Source organism: Pan paniscus, chromosome 10 (assembly GCF_029289425.2).
Source record: "Pan paniscus chromosome 10, NHGRI_mPanPan1-v2.0_pri, whole genome shotgun sequence".
Lineage (NCBI taxonomy): Eukaryota > Metazoa > Chordata > Mammalia > Primates > Hominidae > Pan > Pan paniscus.
Window position 1 is genome coordinate 42,028,736 of NC_073259.2, and position 6,000 is coordinate 42,034,735.

A 6,000-nucleotide genomic window follows, 5' to 3' on the forward strand; every position below is an offset into this window, starting at 1 on the left:
AGATCTCTAGCCTAAAAGTCCTACAAAGGTGAGGACATGTCTTCTTGACCTTTGGGTCCCAGGTGCTGGTGCAATGCCTGGACATTGAAGGAACACAGTGAGTGTGTGCAGGATGAATGAACAGATGGGAGGAAACAAGGGCTTCCCTAACCAAACGAGGAAGTGCTCCTGCCCCTTTCAGGCTAGCAAATCCTAAACCGTTTCTGAAAGGTGCAGAGTCTGATCCCCCTTCTCATACAGAACTACCTCCTCTCTCCTCCTCCCCACTCCTGTCCTCCTGAGTTGTTCAGTGAACCCCTGGCCAACTGTGCCAGCCTTCCTCTGGCTACAACAATAAGCCCCTGTACAGGTTTGGCTCTTTCTCCTGTCATCAGCTGAGACTCAGAGTGGCCAAGCACCGTAACTTTGGTCACCAGGCAGGCGAAAGGAAGCATTGGGGTTGCCTGGAACGATTTCTTACCTGCAGACTGCCTGCCATAGGGGCAGAAAAAATGATCAAACCTAAGAGTTGGTGAGGCAGATACTGAAACACAAAATGTAGGTGGGTTCAAGCAGGCACCCAAGAGGTGGTGCCCAGCCCAACTCCCCAGGCTCAGCCTAGATGAGAGCTCAGAGGCCTTGTGCCAGGACTGGCAAGTCAGTGCCCTGGTGGCTCTAGAGAAACCTCCAAGAAAGACCCAGGACCAGAACCCAAGGCAGGCCCTGTGTGCTGCAGGCTGGCTGCACACTCCCCTCCTGCTCCTTCTCCTCATCTGTTCCGGCCTGAGGGAAAATAGCTGGGGGCTGGGACAGGGGCGGGGAAAGTTGTCCTTGTCCTCCAGAGATGATGAGGGAGACCCACACAGAAGCAGAGAGACAGACACAACCAGAGCCGCCTGGGTAGAGCTCGAGACCTCAGCACTGGGGCCTGCAGAACTGCTAGGGAAGTTAGTCAAAGAGGGCTTCCTGGAGGAGGGGAGGAGGCTGCTGGGAAGGAGGGGTGATGGGGCTAGCAAAGAAGAAGGGAGTGGAAACGGCCCAAGGGACGGAAGTGGAAGGGATTTGCTCAGCCTTCAGCCTGGGGCTGTGAGTTACCAGACAGGAGCAGGGGAAACCTGAGTTGAGAATGAGGAAAACTTGGGAGCACACGTTGTAATGTGGGGTGACCCCTGAAGCCCCCACAAGGTGTAAGCCAACTGGTGCAGGGACTGCATCTTACTCAGCTGTGTCCCCCAGTGTCCGGTAGTGCGCCAAGCATGCAGTCGGCACTTACTAAATGCTGGCTACATGAACAGAGGCCTAAGTGGCCGGGGGCTGCAGCTGCGGAGGGATGAGAGGTGGGTCCATCGCCAAAGATATTTTGGGCACCTACTCTGTGCTCCACCCTGTGGTCGGCACAGTGGGGCAGAAGGAGGGAATAAAGGGTGAAATGGGGTCCTTGCCCTCAAGCGCCTCTGAACTGATGTGGGGTAGCCAGGATCTGGCCTGGGGCTCCCTGTTGTGCCCAAGTCCCCCCAGTTCTGGTCAGCCCTGTGCTGTGTGGGACCTGGGGCAAGTCACGTCCCTCTCTGGAGTTTCCTTCATCTGTAAATAAAGATGTTAGACTGAGTGACCCCGCAGATCCCTTCTACGCCAATACCATGAAATTCTGTTTAGCCTGCCTACCCACCTCAGTTCCTCGGGTGGTCCCTGCCCAGGAGGCAGCAGTGATCGTTGCTGAAACCATGGTCTGTAGAGCAAACCCTGTTTCCAGCTGTGTGGTCTTGGATAGCCTCCAGGAGGTAAACAGCGTCTGTCTGCTTCGTAGATTTGTTGTGAAGCTTTAAAGCGATGATACATGATAAAAGAATTTAGCGGCCTGTGCGGTGGCTCACACCTGTAATCCCAGCACTTTAGGAGGCCGAGGCAGGCAGATTACTTGAGGTCAGGAGTTCAAGACCAACCTGGCCAACATGGTGAAACCCCGGTCTCTACTAAAAGTACAAAAATTAGCCAAGCATGGTGGCGGGCGCCTGTAGTCCCAGCTACTCGGGAGGCTGAGGCGGGAGATTCGCTTGAATCTGGGAGGCGGAGCTTGCAGTGAACCGAGACTGCACCATTGCACCCCAGCCTGGTTGACAGAGTGAGACTCCGTCTCAAAAAAAAAAAAAAAAAAAAAAAGAATTTAGCACAGTGCCTGGCACATGGTAAGTGCTTAATAATAACAAAATAGTAAGCACGCTAAACTTTGAGAGCCGTTCCCCTTTTCACCTTATCCCTAGTCAGGTTGGAATCAGCCTGGCCCAGGTGGCTTGACTTGAAGTGATCAGGCAAGTGTCCACACAGCCAGCCTCACCTGCCACCTTCCCCACAAGAGAGGCCAGGGCTCCGAGACCTGTCTCAGGGGAGCTGAGGACTGGAGAGGGTGAGGGAAGTGGCCCAACACCCCCTTCCCTTCTGGAGCTGACTGCTCAGGCAGCATTCCATTCCGGAAAGGTCAGCTCCTGCCCTGCCAGCCTGCACCACAGCAACCTCTGCCCTCTGCTGGCCATGACGAGACAGTGCTCCTTCGGAGCCTGAGTGAGCCCTGCTGGCCCTCCCCTAGGGAGGGGAGGAGAGAAGACAGCTGGGGCAGGAGCTCAACCCAGAACTCAGATCCCCACACACTCAGGCTCAAATTTCAGACTTAAACTCAGAATCCCCCAGGGCTGAGCCATCTCTCCTGCCCTGGCCTCCCTTCCCCAGCAGGTGCAGGCTCAGTGCCTTCCACAGAGAGGGCTGCCACAGCCCACAGGCCTCAGGGACCTTGATCCCATGTGAAATCCTCACCCCAACCCCTAGATCTGGCTCTTCCTCATCTTCCAAGTCTCAGCTCAAATGTCTCCTCCTCACAGAGACCTTCCCTGTTGCCCATCTCAGATAGCCCCCTCCTTCCTCCACAATACTCTTCTTTTTTTTTTTTTTTTTTTTTTTTGAGACAGAGTCTTGCTCTTTTGCCCAGGCTGGAGTGCAGCGGCGCGATCTCGGCTCACTGCAAGCTCCGCCCCCGGGGTTCACGTCATTCTCCTGCCTCAGCCTCCTGAGTAGCTGGGACTACAGGCGCCCGCCACTACACCCGGCTAATTTTTTTCTATTTTTTAGTAGAGACAGGGTTTCACCGTGTTAACCAGGATGGTCTCGATCTCCTGACCTCGTGATCCGCCCACCTCGGCCTCCCAAAGTGCTGGGATTACAGGCATAAGCCACCGCGCCCGGCCTACTCTTCATTTTTACTTATTATTATTGTGCTGTGCTCTTCACACAGCACAATCTGCTTTCTCTTTAGTTGATGCTTTCTTCTCTAGTGAATCAGCTGGGGTCCAGTCAGGAAAAGAGAAGCCAAGCTAGCTATTTCAAACACAGGGGATTCAATGCGAGGAAATGATAGCGTGGCTATTGAAAGCTTCAAGGACAAAGCAGGAAAGCTGCAGTGTTGTGGAAGTTAGTCAGCGGCAGACAATACCTCCCCTAGAGCTAAAAGAAGTGGCCTTACCCAAACTCAGGAGCACAGGCGAGGGCCCCGGAGGGGCTGGTTCTTGGGCCTAGAGGCAGAGATTGGAGGGAGTACAACATTTTCCTTCTATTAGGAACAGCTGGGACTTAAAGAACTGGATAATTGTCCTGACAAGGCGGCCAAAGTCAGTGTGGGCTTTTAGAAGGTAGCCTGCATGTGTGCTCCAGGTGGGTAATGTGTAACACCCACAGGTCCCCTGCCAGAACCCCTCTATTCACAAACAATAAACACCCTTCCGTTATTTGCTAGCTTTCTTGTAGTTTTAATTTTCTTTCTTTTTTGGAGATAAGAGTCTGGCTCTGTCACCAAGGCTGGAGTGCATTTGTGCAATCTTGGCTCACTGCAACCTCCACCTCGCGGGTTCAGGCGATTCTCCTGTATCAGCCTCCTGAGTAGCTGGAATTACAGGCACATGCCACCAGGCCTAGCTAATTTTTGTATTTTTAGTAGAGATGGGGTTTCACCATGTTGGCCAGGCTGATCTCGAACTCCTGACCTCAAGTGATCTGCCCGCCTCGGCCTCCCAGAGTGCTGTAATTACAGGCATGAGCCAAGCCACCGCACCTGGCATTTAATTTTCTTCAAGGGGAGAAACCTACCCCTCCATGTCTCAACTCAGGTATGTAAGTTTGGTAGATGTCCCCCAAACACTCAACTTCTGTCCTAACAAGAGCAAAAAAGAACCAGAATACCCCCCACCCCCACTGTGGTTGGACTGTGTCCCACAACAATCCCCAGTGCAACAGTGTTGAGAGGTGGGCCTTTAAGAGGTGATTCGGTCATTAGGGCTGTGCGCTCATGCATGGATTGATGTGATGTGGGAGTGGGTTTGTTAGAAAAGCAGGTCTGGGCCAGGCGCGGTGGCTCACGCCTGTAATCCCAGCACTTTGGGAGGCTGAGGTGGGTGGATCGTGAGGTCAAGAGATCGAGACCATCCTCACCAACAAGGTGAAACCCCGTCTTTACTAAAAATACAAAAATCAACTGGGCATGGTGGTGCGCACCTGTAGTCCCAGCTACTCAGGGGGCTGAGGCCGGAGAATCACTTGAAACCGGGAGGCAGAGGTTGCAGTGAGCTGAGATTATGCCACTGCACTCCAGCCTGGTGACAGAGTAAGACTCTGTCTCACACACACACACACACACAAAGAAAAGCAAAGCAGTTCTGGCCCTCTCTTGCTGTCTCACACACTCTCACCATGTGATGCCTTCCCCAGACACAGGCCGTTGATCTCGGACTCCCCAGCCTCCAGGACTGTGAGACAAATAAACTTCTAATTGCTGATAAATTACCCAGTCTGTAGTATTATGTTATAACACCACAAAACAAACTAAGACAGGAAACTGGTACCAGGAAGTTGGTCTCTTGCCGTAATCAATACCTGGAAATGTGGAAGTGGCTTTGGATCCAGGTAACAAATAGAGGCTGGAAGAATTTGGGGGAGCAGGCAAAGAAAAACCCAGATTGCTATAAAAGGAGCAGTAAGGGCAATTCCAGTGAGGGCTCAGAAGAAGACAACAGCTGTAGAGGGAACCTAAATCTTCTTAGGGATTGCTTATGTGGTCATGATCAAAATGTTGGTAGAAATCCGGACAGAAAAGGCCAGTCTGTTGAGGTCTTGGGGGAAAAGCAGATTATCTTACTGGAAAATAGAGTAAAGGCCACCCTATTGGAAAATAAAGGCTTTCCTTGCTCTACAGTTGTAAAGAACCTGGCAAAATTATGTCCATGCCTGAGGACTATATGGAAGGCAGAACTTTAGAGTAATGACCTAGGAAATCCGGCAGGAGCAACAGCAAAGCAGCAGAGTGCCGACGGTGCTGCATGACTTCTTTTGTCCACTTACAATAAAGTGAGAGAAGAGAGAATGACTCAAAGATGGAATTTATAATTTCAAAGAAAGCAGAACAGAAAGATTTGGAAAACTCTCAGCCTGGCCATTTAAAGAATAAAAAAGCAGCCGTGCACGGTGGCTTATGCCTGTAATCCCAACACTTTGGGAGGCTGAGGCAGGCAGATCACGAGGTCAGGAGATCGAGACCATCCTGGCTAACACCATGAAACCCCATCCCTACTAAAAAAAAATACAAAAAATTAGCTGGACGTGGTGGCACACACCTGTAATCCCAGCTACTCAAGAGGCTGACGCAGGAGAATCGCTTGAACCTGGGAGGCGGAGGTTGCAGTGAGCGGAGATTACGCCATTGCACTCCAGCCTGGGCGACAATGTGAGCCTCTGTCTCAAAATAAAAAAAAGAATAAAAAAAGCATGTTTGGGTGAGAGCACTAAGCATATAGCCAAGTGACCATTTGCTAAAGTGATTAATATGGATAAAAGGAAGCCAGGTTCTATTCATCAAGACAATGGGGGAATGAACCTGAAGGCATTTAGGAGATCTTCAAGGCAAACCAGGAGCTTGAGGGCCAGGTTTCCAGAGAGCTGCCCAAGGGAAATCAGCATTCACTGCCCCATCCACCTCGAGACTCT